The sequence below is a fragment of the Peromyscus leucopus genome, chromosome 8b (genome assembly GCF_004664715.2).
Source record: "Peromyscus leucopus breed LL Stock chromosome 8b, UCI_PerLeu_2.1, whole genome shotgun sequence".
Classification (NCBI taxonomy): domain Eukaryota; kingdom Metazoa; phylum Chordata; class Mammalia; order Rodentia; family Cricetidae; genus Peromyscus; species Peromyscus leucopus.
In genome coordinates this window covers 31,205,742-31,224,200 of record NC_051086.1, presented here as the reverse complement: position 1 = coordinate 31,224,200, position 18,459 = coordinate 31,205,742, and the positions used below count along the sequence as shown (strand labels likewise).

The following is an 18,459-nucleotide window of genomic DNA, read 5'->3' as shown; positions in this document are numbered from 1 at the left end:
TGCTGTCCAGCTCGCAGGTGGTGCTGGACGTAGAACTCAAGAGACTACAGAAACATCAGAGCAGTCCTGCACAGGTGTCCCACGGTTTCCAAGGCTGGGCCTCATTTTCTCATTGTATTTTCCTATTCAGTATCCCTGCAATGGGAAGCCAGGTGCTTGCTATACAGAGGGCTTTCACAATAGGGTGGGAAGACCTTGATTGGTTTCAGCTTTCACCTGTTGTCACGCTGCAGCAGGCTTCCACCACAGGTGTCCACTTTGCTGCCTCGCCCTGCACTTTGTTTCCTCTGCCTGCAATCCTCCTCCATTTCCTCTGCGAACCCACCCTGTGTAGGGCATGTATTGACCATCCTAGAACGAAGGGTTCATGATTTTCTTTTCCGGATCACAATCCCTCAGGGGTTCCCATTGCCTGGGCAAGCTCTCACTGCTGCTCTGCTGTGACCTCCGGGGTCTTCATCGTGACTTGTTAGCTCTTTCCACTGATTTCACTTCTCTTAAGGATTTGCTTAAATTCCGCTTCTTCCTAACCCCAGGGAGAATCCTCTCCCTCCTCACCCCCACCTCTCTCTTTTCCACTCCCCTTTGCTTATGCCTCTTCACAGTATTGCTGAGCACAGATTGTGCTCTGCCTTGTGGATTGGGAGCAGGAAACCAAACTGGGGCCTGACCACATTGAACACACAGGACAGGATCAGGCTGTTTGTCTTCTCTGAGCCTCAATTTGTTCATTATGGTGATGGAGACCGGAGGAGATGGTCTTTAAGAAATGCACATGGTGCTCAGCAAATGTTCATTTCACTATTTTTGATTCTGTAGAGATCCCGTTTTCTATTCCTTCTGCTGTCTCCTTCATTTAATCATGCTTCTTTTTAGCACTAAACTATTACCCGTCTTTGAATTGCCTTCTAATTTTTAAACTCTCCCACAGTCGGTTGGTTTTGTTTTGTGTCTCTTTTTTACTCTTATCAGGAAAGAACCTGGTTCTATAGCTGAGGGGAAGAGGCCCAGGAGGGCCTGGCTGAAACGTTTCCAGAGCCCAGAAGACACCCGACTGACTCAACTACAGAGATGTGTGGGCTCCTCAAGGGTGTCCGCTCAGAGTAGGGGCTCTCGAATTATGTGCCAGTTGATTGGAAGGTGTCAGGCCCATCTTGCAAGCCTACTCCCTTCTCTTTGGAAGGAGGAGCCCCTTGGAGTCTGTTGGTTAACGGGAAAAGTGCTTACTCTGGGAGGAAGGCGGGGCAAGCCGGAACAAGCTGTCCCTGGGAACCTGCAGGCTCCCTCACTCCGTTTCGGAACCCCATTCTCCTCCGGGGAGACAGGAGGGGGTTCCAAGGGACTTGGATACAGTCCCTTTGCGGAGACGGTGGAGACACGTAGCTGCTTCGGGGCTGATCCTGCGGAGCGGGGCGCCCCTCCCCGCCCCCATTCCCCTGGGTTTCACTCGGGTTCTTTGCAAAGGGAGGGGACAACGAGGGGGCCCTGCGCATCCCCCTTCTTGGAGCTGCAGGCTAGGAGCCCTGCGCCCTCGGGAGCCCCTGCAGCTTGCCCTCGGCCGCACGGGGGTGCAGGCTGTCCCCGCCGCCCCCACCCGAGGCTCGCCCTCGCTCCCTTTTTCCAGCTCCGCCAGCCGGAGCGCGCACACCGGGGCTCCCGCACGTGGGCGCGCGGGAGGCGGCGGCCGCTGCTGCCCGAGCCCAAGCCGGAGCAGGGCAGATCGCCCTCCATGCTGCGGGAGCCGCGGCCGCCTCGCGCTCAGCCTCTCGCCCCAGCCGAGCACTGCGAGCGGGCGAAGCAGCGGAGGGGAACCGGACGGTGACGCGAAGAGCGCAGCGGACTAAAGCGACCCGGGTTTTGAGCGAAGGGCGCCCGCTTGTCGGGAGCAGGCAGCCCGGCTGGGTCGCTCGCCCTCGGCTCCTACCAGCGCTGAGGGCTACGGGCGGTGCGATGTCGCTGCGCTGTTTCTAGGCGGTGGCCGGGGACGCCTCCTGCAGCCACTCGGCCCGCACCGGCGGCCCCCAATTCCCTTCCACCCGCAAGTCCTCGGATCACTCCCGGAGGACGCGCCGGGCCACCCGGGGCGGAGCGGGCGCCAAGTCCGAAGTCTGTCCCCAGCACAGCCAACTTCTGCGGGAGCCCCTCGGCCCGCTGCAGCCTGCGCCAGCCCCGGGAGCGATGCGCCCCCAGCCGGGCGACGCTCCCTCTGCCAACTCGCCACCCATGGGATCCACTGCCCTCGGCCGCCCCGCTTGGAGCGCGTAGCTCTCACTGCGCGGCCCAGGAGAGGAGTGAGACACTAAGGGGGTTCGCTGACCCTGCGTGCACCAGACTGCTGTGAACCCCTGAAGGGGAAGCATCTGTATTTGAGGGTGAGTAGCCCGCTAGTGGTGGTGTCCTTTCCCCCGCCCCAGATATCAGTTTGCAGGGATGCCGGGCAGACTCCAGAAAGTTGGGTCTCCTGCACCTATCCTGGGATTGGCAGCGGGGGAAAAAAAATACATTGGTTCCTCAACCCGATTGCCTTCTTTACTAAAACCAAGGAGGAGCACCCTTCCCAAGGAGAAACGGGGCTTTCGAGAACAGGTCACAGACTATTCCCTTCAACTGGCCATTGGGGCTTTTCAGCCTGCCCGCGCGTTCAGTAAGCGCCCAGCTTAAGCGCTTGGAGATCCGCTGCTGCTGGGGCGTGCTGGGAGAATCTGATGGGCAAACCCCCTGTCCCTAGGAAGACGCTCAGTGCACTTCATTAAAGCGAAGTGACTGCTGGAATATTAAGAGAGAATGTGGGAAAAGGCGACCGAGGGTACTAAAGAAAGGGAGCAAGGGAGGAGAGGTTAGGAAGGAGGGGTCAGAAGAGGTGGCTGAAGGAAGAGACAGTAGTGAATTATTTCCTGCTGCTGGATGGAGCATCTGGGGTACTTTTTACATGATGAAGGTTTGCAGCATGCTGATATAGGGCAGGCCGACCTAGACCAACAGGTGGCTTAAGCATGCTTCCTGTAGTTGGGTTCCTGGAGGGGAACCACTCACTCTCCCACGGGGCTTTGGCTGGCTCTATCACTTGCATGATAACATTTGAACATGGGCAAGGAATGGGCTTTCTGAGCTCCAGCCCAATTTGGGCTGTGGAAGGCATCCAAATGCCTCCTGTAGGAAAACAGCGGCCCCTTTGTGTGTCTGGCTGAGGTTTCAACATACAGGCAACTGAGGGGTCTTTCAGCTGGGCGACTTGGACTTGTCTGGTCCTTGGACGTGAGCCCTGGCTTTCTCCCTTGGTCCCTGGTGGCGGGTATTCTCCTTCCCTAGGCTAGGCTTCGAGCCAAATCTCAGTTTCGCTGCTCTGTACTCCAGTGGTAGGAGGGGGCATTTGAAGAATACCAGGAGCCTTGCTTGAGTGCGTACTTTACCTGCATCTATCCCTTGTACTTTTATTGTGAAACTTAGGCACGGACAGGTGTGGGTGTGTGCGTGGTATGTGCTAGTGAGTGTGTGGACAGGTCGAGCTGGATGGAAGAAATTGGAGAGAGGGAGAGCATTGCTGCTGCCTAGACTTGGGAGAGGGCATGTTTGTGCTTTCACTTTTCTTCTGAACCCACCATCCTTCCGGGCTTCCCAGGAGAAGTGCTGTTAGCACTCCATAGAAGCATCTGCAGGAAGTTTGCAATGTCTCCATCTCGGTTAGCCTGGGTACAGCATAGGGTCCCCCATCCCTGATCACTGGGAACATAAACTTTGAAAAGGCAGTACTTAGAAAGGTGAGGTTGGAAAGCAGAAAGGAAGAGGACGGGGTGCGTATCCTTGTATGTATCTGGAGGGGGCATCAGGCTGAGCCTGCATCTACAGCAGGCTTTCAGCTTTTACTTGATTGGTGTTCAAGAATGTTAGCTGGATGGCTTTGAGATCCATGGAGATTTGAGGAGGAAAAGCTGTCCTAATACACACTTAGTAGAGTCTGCCATCAGGTTTTAACGAGATGTTTGAATCCTAGAATAAAATAGTAGGCATTCTAAAGTGAAAAGAACCCTCAAACATTAGCACTGGCACCCATATTTCCCCTCCAGAAGAGGGTCTTGGTATTAGGGCTTGTTGGCCTTGCTGCCTCTGTAAGTATATCTGAATTTCAGCAGGTAGTCCAAGTTTAGTTTTCCACTGGGTGAGATCCCTCCTCACTCTGGGTCTCTGTCTGGGGATTGCTCATAGTTATCAAATAATGAGGTGTCAGGCTTAACTTTTAGCATACACTGATTAGCATGGGACCCAGGTTTTGTCGTTGACACAGGGACTTCCATATTAGAAGGGGAGCCTGGCACTGAGGTGTCAAAAAGATGAAAGGGCAGAAAAGTATTATGACTGACAAAGATACCCAGAGAAATTAAAAAAAAAAAAAAGGAAAAGCAGAGAGATGTAGATAGAGACCCATGAGAGCAAGTGCAAAGAGAGCGGGAAAGATACCAAGATAGAGATAGAGAGAATACAGACAAAAATCATAGGTGGGCCAGGGCAAATTATTAGAGAGAAAGGGAAGGAAGGGCAAAGAGGTGTAAGGAAAGAATGGAAGAAGAGTATAGAGGAGAAAAGCATAGAATAGGAACATGGAGAGTGGAACATCCATGTGGGCGGCCAGAGGAGACACAGAAGGTGGATGCACTTGCTCTTTGTGTCTAACCTATATTAACCACACCACCATTTTGAGGAAGTTGGCATAACCTGTATCCTTTAGTGGCCAGCCCTTGGTTGTTGTGTTTCTCTGGGGAGGTATAGATGACTCAGAAATCATACACTGTCTAGGAACACAGCCGCAGGGCAGATGGTCAGATATAGGGAAACTAGGTTCTTGGTAAATGCACAAATGTGCAAGTGCTATTGTCCTCCTTTCCCACTCCCCCAAGAAGAAATAAAACTCACAGGACAGGAGAATGGGGACACAGGAATTGTTAACTAACCATTTCTGCCAGTGATGATCTGTCCGTTATTCAAAGAAGAGTAGAGTCTCTGGGAAGGGCAAGTGATGGGAGCCGCTCACTCCCCTGAGAGTGTGATCCAGTGGAGACAGGGATGTACACATTTAATGAGTATTCCAGTTGAAGGTCATCACTGGACCCTCCTCTGAAAAATACAATGTAGACCTCTAACACCCTTCTCTAATTTGTTCCTGTATTTTGTCCTGGGAGATACAATGAACACACCCTTCTTGTATCACGTCCTTCCCAGAAAAGCTCATTTCTTGTGACTATCTCTTGATAAAAGGACAAGCCCAAAGAAGCACTCAGGCAGGATTACCTTTCCATGAACCTCATTAATCACAGGAACTCCAGGGGACGGCAGACCAGCTCCTCTGGTTGACCTTGCAAGGGGTATTTGCAGCTTAGGGATACTGGACAGTCAGCAGGGCCTCATTCTGGCCATTCCCTATATACAGTTAAGTTCATTTGATGCAAAAACTAATGCCATGGACACTGTTATTATCATTTGCATTTCATGGAGGGGGAGTCTGAGACTTAGTGACATTATGTAACTTTCTCCAGAGAAACACATCTTTAGCTGTGGTTCAGCTAGAAGGCAAAAGTGCTGATGTTTTGAGCCCATGTTTTGGTTGACTTAAGCCTGAGGACCCATTACATATCAGACTAGCTCCTACCCCATTTACATGGATGGAGTCAGTGTAGAGATCTTTCCTAAGTACTCCTACACTTTACCAGTGGAGGGGTAAAAGTGGCTGAAAAAAATGGGGTATAATGTGCCAGAAAGCCCATAGCCATCAAATGCCAAATTGAGACCTATACCCAAGTTTCTGGAGTTTCAGTCTCTCTCTCTAGCTTACCAGTAAATTACTCTACATAGGGATAAGCACCAAGGTCATATAAGCCTCTTAGTCAAAATGTAAGTAAGTTCCTGGACCCTCCTAGAGGCTCACTGAATTAAAACTTTAGGGCAGAGAGCCCAGAAATCTGTATTTTTAGTCCATGCCCCAAGCCTACATCTGCACAGTACCATTTGCCCCAGTTATTCACAGCTCTTGGATTCTCACATTGTGGAACCCTTCCAGACAGCTTCAGGAGAACTTTAAGCCCCCCCTGCTTCAAGAATATTTAAATACACAAAAGCAGTGGACTCTATATAGCTAGTGCACCAATCAGCTACATACGGAAACAGACCAACTCACTTAAAAATATCTGTGTCAGCACTTTAAGAAGTGCCACAAACATGTGGATCTTTGTTATATTTGTAATTTTTTTTTTTTTTTTTGTTTTGTACCAGCTTGGAAAGCATGTATCATTGTTGTTATTTGTATTAATACTTGACCCAAAAATGACATCAAGAGCCAGGCCAAGGCTGTCTCCCAGTTGTAAGACTAGTTATGCTCTGAGAAACATGCCTTCATCAACAGGATTCCTATTCCTCTGAGCAGATCACTGCTTCATTCTGCAGGTAAAAAGGAACCATCACCCATGCTCTGTCTCTTTCTGGCCCACTTACATTATTTTCTCAGTGACCTCAACATCTTTTCTCTTCTGTTTCATTGAAATATGGCCAAAGGTGCCAGACGTCTTGTCCGACAAACTATTTTGTCATCTCTCCCTTTTCAGGTCCAAATTTATCTTTTGAATCTGTTGCTTTTAACCCTGACCTCTTATTCAAGAGGTAATTGAGCCTTGGGTAGCTTTGATAAGCAACTGTGTGGTACATGCATTTTAGATAGCCGTAGTCATTTGTGAATAGAATGCAAAGCAGAGGATCATTTATATTTATAGTGTCTGCATCCTTAATATGCCGACATTCATTTTTCTGTTTCAAAATGCTGAGAATTTCGGGAGGTGTACATAGCAGTGGAGTAATAGAAGATGGCTAAAATTTGAGCACTTGAGTAGGGACAAACTTGTGATAAAACCCACCTCCAGTTTGCTTGCTAATACTATGTTGTCTTGTTTATTTAACTTTGCCAAAACTTCATTTTTTTTTTTCTGGAAGTTGAGACAATTGTAGGCTGCCAAGTCTTACCCTCTTATGTGGCTAAGGTGCCCCAGCAAAGGTCTGGTGTTCCTCTAGCTAGTGTTGTCCAACTCCAGCTGAACATCAGTCACATGCCAAGCTCTATTTAACCCAGGGTAATAGTGCCAACAAGGAGCTTAAGCAACTTCTTTGGGTTATATGAAGTCTAAAATTCTGAATTTAACATCTTTCCATCTAAACTCATCCACCTTTCTATTGCATTGGTACAAATGATCATTCCTTTCTTGAATCTTAAGTCTGAGTGTTGATTTGTATTTCTACAAAACCCATAGTGGAGACTGTCCAGTAGAACAGTGGAGATCTGCTGAGACTTTGGATGCTTGCTAAGTGGTTAAATGATCTCCAAATAGTTACTTGGAGTTCCCAAGCTTTGTTAGGGATTAGTCCCTCCTGTTATTTCTTGGCTGAATTATTAAAGCACAGATACTGTTTCTTTGTGGGGACTCTCCTGTGATTCTCCCCATGATTGAGTTAGAAGTCTACAAAATGGTACACATTGAAATAAATGGTAGTGCACTTCACTTCTTTGTGTCTGACATGGAGTCTATACGTAAAATTCACTTACCGATACTTATTGGAAGTTGTTCTGGCAGCTGTAGAGCCATGACTGGCATGCAGAAAGTGTTCAAAATATTTTTTTTTAACGGCTAAGTGAATTTGAGCTAATTCTGTGTGGCCTAGAAAAAGTGGCTATTGTCCTTTACCACTAAAAGAAGAACAATCCAAACACTGGGGCCTACATACACTGTGTCTCAGCAGACATCCTTCTTTACCCAGAAGAATCAGAGGCAGGGGTGAGGATGGGAGTAATAACATCAGTTGCTGGTGATTAACTATGGTGGTAGCTTTGGGCAAGTTCCATTTTGATGCTGCTTAAGATGTAATTAGAAGGGACATTCTGATTTATAAGTTAATGTGATTTTATCTGTACTTTTAATTAGTTTCTCAGAAAGGCACATTTGTTTCTGAACTCAAAAGTTTTAGAAATGAACAGACTTCTGGAATGATATCAGAGTTTGGAGATGATCTGGTCCTAGCAGCTTGAAGGAGAAAAGAGGAAACTGAGGCTCAGCAAAGGGAAGGAGCTTGCCTGAGGCTGCCCAGGCAAGGTAGCACCAGACTCAGTGTGAGAGTCAGTGCTTCCTGGCTGCTAGCCCAGGATGCTTAATGGACAGCTGAGGATGATTAACACATCTGTGGCCAGCTGCTCACTTGCACTGACTGCATGCATGTGAAAGCCACAATCCAAATAGCCTGCTCTCTGCAAAATTCTGAGATAAAACTCTGTGGAAAGGAATTGGACAAAACAGGTCTAAAAAGGCTTTCCCAAAGTAGACTCGAAATGTTGAAGAGGCTCACGAGAGACATTTTTTTGGCAGGTGCTATGTTAGTGAGGCCTTATTGGCTTATTGGACTCATAATCTACAAGAAGGGAATAGGGGCGGGGACCTTCCCATACTGGTTGTATGTGTGATACATGAACAATTGGAGATGTATGGACCTTCATTGTCAAGCTTCTGGTACCTGGTCTTAGGTGAGAAGCAGGTACTTGGAACTGTTCTCTCTACCTGTAGGATGCTGTGGAGTATGACTAAGTGAATCAGCTTAAATGCATCCTCAGACACAGAAATGTGTGCAGTGTACTGGGACATTGTTAACACACAAATCTTTATCACATGGTGTCAATATTATGGAGACAGTAAGACACAGATCATTGATGCGATATATTGTGGATGATCCTCTGAAAACATTATAATCAGTGCTGACAAGTCAGAGGAAATATCTCAGCCTAGCACCTCCCCTGCATCCCAAAAGCCTTGCCACACTAAGCTACAATAACTAACAGGGGCTGCAATTATTCAAAGGGAGGAGGCACACATAGTAATTCCCCTTGCTTCTCCACCATAATCAATCTAGAGCTTTAGCGCTATTTTGATTTGATACCTAGGGGTTAGCTGTAAGTGGTTGTCACCTTTCTGTACCCCAACAACAGAAAAAAACAAAAACAAACAACAAAAAAAAAAACGATTCCTTTACTATCTTGCATAATTCCCTAACATCCTTCCATCCATTAAAAGGCTAATTCTTTTGGATTTAATTTAGCATTCTCTCTGGTCTTATGTGGAAATGTAAAGTTTCCTAAGTGGAATATCATAACCATCTGGACCAAGCATCTCTCCCCACTTCTTTGCAGAGGCCTTTTAGCAGGCACTGGAGATAAATTCTACCTGCTCTGCCAGCACCAGCTGCCAGAAGCTTCTACTTCTGGTACTTCTGTCACTTATTGAGTACTTTGTCCACCAACTAAGCTCTGTATATGCATTTTTCTCATTCTACATATCAAGCAATGCTATTTTGTAGGTATGTGTATAAGGATTAACAAAGCACCGTATTGAAGTGGGGGGAGATGGCCCACTTGGTAAAGTGCTTGGTGCAGAAACACAAGCACCCACATAAAAGCCAGATGTGATGAAGTTTATCTGAAACTCTAGCCCTGGAGGGAAGAGCTAGGCAGACCGAGTGGTTATGCTGGCTAGCCACTCTACCCTGTTGGAGAGCTGCAGACTTAGTGAGAGACACTGTCTCAAAATATAAGGTGGAGAAGTAAAGGATGGCACCATGCATTGACCTCTGGCTTCCATATGTATGCACATGCGCACCCCTCTCAGAAGTGGGGAGAGAAGGGAGGGGAAGGAGAGAGATGGAGAGACACACACAGAGAAAGACAGAGACAGAGAGACCATATAGATCATTTAGATGTCAAAATATCACAATTAATCAGAAGAAAATTGTGATTGAGTAGAAACTAGCATGGATGACAAGACAGGGGAGCGGTGGCATCTCTTCCTTTACCGTGTCCCAGACAACAAACCCTCTGAGTTGGATATGTAGTGAACACAAAGGAAACGACCCAGATAGAGTTTATCTTCCAGGCTGGAGAAAGTTGACTTGTGATTAGTCTTCATTACTGTAACCAGAAGAGCAAGTATTTAAATCCAAAGTTTAAGTTTTCAAACCTCACTAGCTGGTACTAGTTCGATTACCCAGAGATCTATCCACTTTAAAGAAGCCTGGACACTGCCTTCTCCTATGGCTGTTGATCATCTGTGACATAGATCATGAAGTACATTTTGTATCATTGTTTAGTACATACACTCCCAGAAAAGCTAACAAATGTCCTTAGAGTAGCCTTTGTACTATGTAAATATTTCTTCTGTGTTCTCTCACCTATGGCACAAATAGACATATATGATATCTGCAGATATAGTGAAATAAAAGTCGACTAATACTTACCATGACTAGAGGACTATAATTTCATATTTTCCATTCTATTCCAGTCCACATTTTAAATTTTCCATATGATTTAAGGAATTGTTGGTATGACTATCCTGTTCATTTGTGTCATTGTGACAAACTCCCTGAGAAAGTCCACTCATGAGAGAGGAAATGTCACCTTGGCTCATGGTTTTAGAGGTTTTAGTCCTTGACCTGGACCTTTGAGTTTTGAGCCAGTGAAGGAGGTTAGGAGTTCGGGGGGTGGAGCAAAGATGCTCCTCTCAGGACCAGGATGTAAAAGAGACAGACTTCTCACTTCTCCTTTGTATACACATCCCAATGAGCCAACTTCCTCTAAGTGGGTCCTCCTTCTTAAAGGTGCCAGCACCTCCCAATGGAACCATGGTCTTCGGGCTTCCCTACTAATACATAGGACTTTGAAGGATATTTCAGACACAAGCCACAAGATTTATGTTTTGGAAAGTGTTGTCATCTGGTGCTATAGACTTCTGCAGATGGAGGGAGAAAGTGAAGCCCAAAGAGGGGAATCCCCACTTCCTTGTTCAGGATCACCTGACAAGGTAGAAGTGGAAGTGATTGGAATCAAGGTTCCCAATACCACCTCACACCCGTGAGTGACAGCATCCTCAGTTATGTATTCTAAGCATTAATTAGCTTTAGTCTGACATTAGATTACTTTCATTGATTGCTCATGTATCTGGCTTTTGATGATGAGGCTTTGTCTTCTACAGCCCTGACATACTGACAGAGTTAATATTTGATATATGTACTTACATATATATGCTGGTTCATTTTTTTTGTTGTTGTTGCTGTAATTGAATGTCACATACTGGACAATTTGTAGAGAAGTTTAAGTTATAGTTCAAAGCCCATCAGTCTAGCGCATAGCCCCCAGCACTTGGTCTGTGTCCTTTTTGTGTTTTATTATGGTAGTGAGCATCACATGGCAAGATAGAGTGAACAAACCCAGGAAGCTTCTCTTAGGAAAGCATAGAATGGATTTGTTCAGAAGGCAGTGTCCTGTGAGCCAATCATCTTCCAGAGATCTCACCTCCCAACACTACTGTACTGGGGAATAAGTTTCCAAAAGAGGAAATTGGGGTGCATTTAAAGATTATATTATTTGTACTTTTTATTTTAATTTATTCCTCTTTATTGTGGAAAATATTTGTTTTTTCTGATACACTGTATACTGATTGTGGTTTCCTCCTTCCTCTACTCTTCCAAGTTCCCCGCCCCCCCAACACTTACCCTTCCTTCCTGATCTGCAGTGGAATATTTGTTTCACTATGTAAATATATTGTAATTATTTATGTTGTGGAATATTTGTTTAATTATGTAAAGATGTGTTTCTGTTTTACCTTGCCTGCCTAAGGCACCTGATTGGTCTAATAAAAAGCTGAATAGCCAATAGCAAGGGAGGAGGTATATAGGTGGACTTACTGGGCACGGAGAATAAGTTATAGGAGGAGAAATTTAGGCTTGAAAAAGGAAGAAAGAAAAGGAGACAACAGGGAGACTCCAGGGGCCAGTCAACCAGACGCAGAGGAAGCAGGAAAGTAGGACATACAAAATGAAAGAAAGGTAAAAATCTCGAGACAAAATGTGGATGAAGAGAAACAGGTTAAATTAAGTTAAAAGAGGTAGTAGAACAAGCTTAAGCTAAGGTAGAGCATTCATAATTAATAATAAGTCTCCGTGTCTTTATTGGGGAGCTGATTGGTGGCCCAAAGAAAATTCCAACTACATGGATCCAACCCTTTCTGTCTCTCATTAGAAACAAACAGGCTACTAAGGGATAATTAAGAAATAAAATAAATAAGATAAGATAAAACAAAAGCTAGTACATTTAAACAAGACAAACAGAAGAAAAAAAAGCCTAAGAGAAGGCATAATGAACAGAGAACCACTTATTTGTGTGTTCAGATAGTCCACAAAAACACTAAGTTGGAAGCCATAATCTATACACAAAGGACCTGTAGGGTAAAAAGAGAGGAGAAAAAATATAAATAAAATAAAATAAAAATAAGAAGGTAGAATTCTAAAAACGGAAAATCCCAGATATGACATTATGAGACAAGGAAGCTCCAAAGATGCTATTACGTTTGTTTCCTGTTGGCCATTTACTGCTGGGCATGCAACCTACCCTTAAGAACAGTTTGTTTCCCCAGTGAGACTCCTTTGGAGAAAACCAAAATTTCACTTGCAACTCGTTATCAATTGGAGATTGTTTCTGGATTAGGGATAGAGGCATGTGTCCACTTCTCCTTTCAGCTCTAGGATCCAATCTGATACAGACTCATACAGGCCCTGTGCATGCTGCCTCAGTCCCTGTGAGTTCATATGAGCTTTGATTCTGTTGATTTAGAGGGCCTTGTTTCCTTGGTTTCCTCGATCCTCTCTGGCTCTTTTGCAGGGTTTCCTGAGCCCTGAGGAGAAGAATTTGATTGAGACATACCATTTAGGGCTGAGTGTTCTCACTCTTGGCATAAAGTCTGGCTGTGGGTCTCTGTATTTCTTCCCATCTGCTGAATGAGGAAGCTTCTCGGATAATGGCTGAGCAAGAAACTGATCACATTTGTCTTTCTGAGTCAGGGATACCTCACTCAGATGATTTTTTTTTCTAGTTCTATCCATTTACCTGTGATGTGGTACATTTACACAATGGAGTATTACTCAGCCACATAAAAATGAAATCTGCACAGCCTTCTTAAGAAATTATGTCATCCAGATTATCATCTCTGAGACTCCTGTGCCACACCACATATTTATGTGAAGAAAACTGAAATGACTTCTTTAAAATGGCTGTTAAAACCGACACTGCCCCATTGGGTCCTATGGTACTATGTTTTTGACAACACAGGATGTAATGAGATGTCCCATGTTTGCCTTCATGGTTGATGTGCTAAGGTGGGATGTTATTATTTCTTTTTATAGTAATTTTTGCTTGAAAAATTTATACATGTATTCAATGTGTCTTAATGTATCTAATTCCACTCCTCACCTATATCTACTCTAGGTTCTTTCCTGGAAACACATCTCTTTTCCAACTTCATGTTCTCTTAAAATTATAACTCACTGATGACAATTGGTGCTGCCTATCTGCACAGGGGTGTGTGTGTGTGTGTGTGTGTGTGTGTGTGTGTGTGTGTGTATGTGCGTGTGCGTGTGCATGTTCACTGGGATGTAGAAAACGTACTGGTGGCCTCCGTCCCAAAGGAAAAGCAACCTCCCCTCCCCAGAACCCAGCAACAGCTCAGCTAGAGGTGGAGCCTTCATAGCCCCTTCCCCAGTCCTGTTGGGATTTTCAATGTGTTTGGACTTGGGCAGGTCTTCTACAGGTAGCTATAGCGCTGAGCTCCTGAGTGCAACAGCCATGCCATGTCCAGTAGACAACATTTCATTACCCACTCCCCCATCTTTTTGCTCTTATATCCCCTTTATCCCCTCCTTCACAGTGTTCCCTGGGCTTTGGTGGGGGGTGTGGAATAGTATAAATGTTCTGTGCATGCTGCCTCGGTCTCTGTGAGTTCATATGTACTTCCATCCTATTGATTTAGAGCCTGGTTTCCTTGGTGTCCTCCATCCCCTCTGGCTTTTATAGTCTTCCCATTGCCTCTTCCTTCCCTCTTCCACAGGGTTCACTAAGCCCCAAAGGGAGGGAGTTGGTGGAGACATTCTTTTTAGGGCTGAGTCTTCTAAGATCTCTCACTGTTTAATGTTTGGCTTGGGTCTCTGTATTTGTTTCCCTCTTCTGCAGGAGGAAGCTTCTCTGCTGATGGCTGGTGTGTGTGTGTCTGTGTGTGTGTGTGTGTGTGTGTGCGCGTGCGTGCGCGCGCGCGCGCATGGTGAATGCAGGTTCCTGTGGAGGCCAGCATTGGCTTAGCTCAGAGCAAATTGAGGGTGGTAAACAGCTGTGAGTAACTGAGTCTTAAGCTGGCTGTTGCCCAGCAGGTGCCAGCTGAAAGAGCTTTCTACATGGAAGGAAGAGGGAGAAAAGAGGTGGGTGTTAAGCTCTGGACTTCACATTTGAAAACCAATAGGGAAAACAGTGGGGACAAGAGTGGAGGAGTGCTGAAGATCATGCAGATCCCAGGAGGGGGCTGCACTGGGCCAGAGGAGAGCTGTGTGATAAGCACAAAACCCTGCATCATCTGAACTGCCCAGGCCTCATTCTGTGGATGCTCTTGTAAAGAAGCTTATATGGCTATTATTATTATTATTTTAAATGCATTTCTGTTACTGAATTTGGTAGTTTTCAGTGAAATTCTTTTGCCCATTAATCCTGCTGAGATTATAAGAGGCACTGAAATGTACCCCGTGAGCAAGTATTTCATGAAGGAACACATGTGACTAAGAAATGCATGAGAACTGATCTCACTAGCCTGTGAGTGTAAGGTAAGAGCAGAGATTGAGGCAGGTGTGTGAAGACGACTAGGCAGAGCACTCAAATGGAAGCTGTTTCCAATCAGTTGAGAATTTCCATACCACCAAAGTAGTCAGAGATAATACTTTATATTGAAAGTTATAGGCTGTTATCATTTTAAAATCAGCTTGTTTGATCAAAGCTGAAATTACACAGCATGGAGAATTAACACACTCTCCCCATCCTACTTATAGAACCTTCTCCTATGATTTTCCCAGCATCCCCTCTACTCTGCCAAATAGCAAACTAAAGAGGGACTGAACACACATGCTGGAAGTGCATTAATCTATTTTTGTTGAATAAAATATACACCCTTAATAGCCAAAGTGAACCTTAAATCCTACAAAGACTTTCAGTTTCAGACACGATGAAGACTATTTTAGGGTAGATGTATGTCTCCAGTGCCACTTAATTTCAGGAAAATATTTGTGTTGGATGATTTTTATATGTACATTTATTTCTATTAAAGAAAACTGCAGCAATGGGAAACACTGTTTGGGTAGTTCTCTTTCAGCCGCAAGCATCACTCAGAGTGGAATCCTTTTTGCACTCAAATTGAGCCTGCCAGCTCTAAAGAGGGCAGTTGAGATAATATGATAAACTGGCCCGTGTGTTCAATCTTAGCTCATCAAGGCTGGGTCAGAGCTGACATTTCCGTACAGTGTGACTTGATGCTCTGATTACAAATTGGTCTTGAGCAGCCAGAGGCTTTGTAATTGCATTCTCTAAGGGATTGTGCTTGTATCATTAGGTCTGTTTCGGTTTCGAAACCCAGAGGAAGAAATATGTTCCTGATTCTGTTCTCTTGTTTCAGACTGTAACAGAAACTGACATTCATCCAAAAAGGATGTAACTTATTATATGCAAAATTAAGGCTTTTATCTTCCTCTGAGGCAATGTTGATAACATTTTTTTTTTCATCGTCTTGGTCTTGGAGGTTTTAAATAAGTTAAGAATTTTAAGAAGAGTGGGGTTGGGGGTGTAACTCAGTTAGTAGGGTACTTGTTTAACATGCATGAAGCCCTGGGTTCCTTCCCTACCACCATACTCACCTGGTGTGGTGCAGTAGGCCAGTTATCCCAGTGAAGGCAAGAGGATCAGTAATTTGATGCTATCCTCAGCTCCACAGTGAGTTCCAGTCTGGGATATGCAAGACCAGTCTGGGATATGCAAGACCCTGTCTCAACATACAAAAAAAATACTAAAATAAGAAAGTCAATGTGTATTTATATGTCTTAAAATTTATTTTACTATAACAAGTAAATGAATCATTGTAGAAAATTGAAAAATGTATTGTTCTATAACTTTTGTACTTTTATTTAATAATTCTTTTAAAAAGGCATGTATTATTGTGTATACGCATGTATGCAGGCACATGCAGTATGTGTGTTGGCCCATGTGTGCTGTGCTGGCATGTGTGTAGGGATCAGAGGGCAACTCTTATTTTTTATTTTGAGATAGGGTTTCTCTGTGTAGCATAGGGTTTCTCTGTGTAGCCCTAGCTGTCCTGGAACTCACTCTGTGGACCAGGCTGGCCTCAAACTCACAGAGATCCACTTGCCTCTTCCTCCTAAGTGCTGGGATTAAAGGTGTGTGCACCACCACTACCCGACTCAGGGGGCAACTCCTAAGGGTGGGTTATTTCCTGCCTTTACCTGGGCTCTGTGGATGTAACTCAGATTATTGGGTTTGGGTGGCAAGTACTGCTCATTGAGTTGTCTTAAGAGCCATCCTTCAATAATTCTATGTTTAATTTACTTTTGTAAACCTTATATGCTGTGAGATTGATACTAACCATTTTTTTGATCAATGACCTTTTATGCTAGTAGTCCTGGGGAATACCCCTGGAGAGTCTCGATAGAGTATATACTGCTCAGAGTGGATTGAGACTAATAAACATTGTATGTAATTAAGATTTAAAGTATTAATGTATGTTTGAAACTGAATTTATTAGGATTCAGTGGCTGAAGTTTTCAGCTCTATTTGAATAAAAACAAACTGGTTTTTCATTTAAGCACCATGACTGTCAATGCAGAGCACTTTGTGATCATCATCACAAGTGAGAAGTTATTTAGCAGACACTGGAGGGATGTCCTGTAATTCAGTCCTAGTGTGGTCTACTTAGGATAGTATCAGATACTACAGACTCGTCACCAGACCCTCATCTGCAACCCCATTCATATCTGCAAGTCTACAGCACCAGGTTGTGACCCATGTTCTAGATCTCTCTTTAAGTTCAGTTAATCTGCTTACAGTGATGAATGCATGTGTTTACATGCACACACCATACCCCCCCACAAACTATTTACTAGTTTATTATAAATATCCCAGATTCCAGAGGATGTAGGTGAGCCAATGAGCAGACAGATAGCAGATGTCCTAGCATTCTGTGTTGGGTAAGAACACATGGGGTTTCTACACTGTCTCCCTGGGTACTACCCTCAAAGTAGTGCCTCCTTTCGTTCAGCAATGCAGAACCTCTCTAAAATGAGTGCTTTGAGACACTTTTATTTCATAGGAATCGATGATAAAGTCATTGATCACTGGGAATCAACTTGCCTTTCAGTCTCTCTGCCTTTAGAGGTAAGAGGTGTAGGATTAAATGTCCAACCTTTAGTAACTGGTCTATTGCCCTGGCTGCTAGTCCCTAGCTTGAGTTATCCAGAAGCCTAACAAGGATTATCAACTCAGAAACTGAATTCTGGAGCTATGCCTTATGTTTCTATCATGTAGGGAATGATGAAGGCCTTGAGAGAAACCTTGTATGCAAAACATACTCTCCTAGCATATCTGTCTATAGGACTTTATAAGCTTGGCTTCAAACCATGAGGCAAAGAACACAAATTGAGTAGAGTAGTACATTTGGGTGATGTTTCCAATGTGCTATTTGAGAGCCACCCACAGTGAGATGGTGAACAGTGTTATCTGACCCTGGATGCAGAAAATTCAATGGAATTATTTGTACTTTCAATGTCAGTGTATTGCAATTGCCTGGATCACAAGTAATTCTATTTTTGTTTGTTTGTTGGGATTTTTTTTTTTTTTGAGGAAAGAGGGGAAATTTTTATTTGCACTACATTAATGCTTAAAAAAATCTCTGAAACCTTAAACTAAAACTCAAATGGAGTGGTGCTGAGACAGTAGTAACTGGGAGAGGTAGAAACTGTTCAGACTACAAATAACCTTGAAGAAATGCAACTATCCATTCATATCAGTTATGGGCAAGCACTTGTGAGACAGAATCAAGGGAATTCAGCCCAGGAGCCCTAAACCTGAGTCTGAAACAAGGCCAAGGAATCTCAGCTTGGTGACTTCTGACTTCTAGCAAAAGCAGTCACAAATCTCTCTGGAAAATGCTTCCTGTATAGGCTGATAGTAATCCCATGGGTGAATAAGTAAAAGGAGATTCCACAATCAAAAGTGACAAAGACATGCAAGAAAGGCACCCATCGTCAGTTAGAAATACCATTTAGAAATCCAAGTGGAAAGCCGAGTTGAGCCTCTGAGAATTTCCAGTAGCAGACTTCGCAGATTTAGAACAGAAAGTAACTGTATATGAATGTTTAAAGAAGGAACAAAAGATAGTTCTTTAAAATGTGAGCCTCACAAAAGACCATATGAAATGCTTATGAATATTTTATAAAGAGCTGGATCCTATAATTTTTCAAAAGAAAATGTCAATAGAATGAAAAACTTAATGGGTAGATGAATAGCACCATAGA

At 44.4% G+C, this 18,459-nt stretch overlaps 1 protein-coding gene across 2 annotated transcripts in view; it reads left to right on the top strand.

The window, feature by feature from the left end:
• Positions 1 to 1,241: 1,241 nt before the first annotated feature.
• Positions 1,242 to 18,459, top strand: part of Sgcd (sarcoglycan delta) — a 937,685-nt gene continuing 920,467 nt past the window's right edge. For both annotated transcript variants that reach the window (XM_037201381.1, XM_028888758.2), the window contains exon 1: positions 1,242 to 2,372. The gene's annotated coding sequence lies outside the window, so the exon portion shown is untranslated. The remainder of the gene's footprint in view (positions 2,373 to 18,459) is intronic.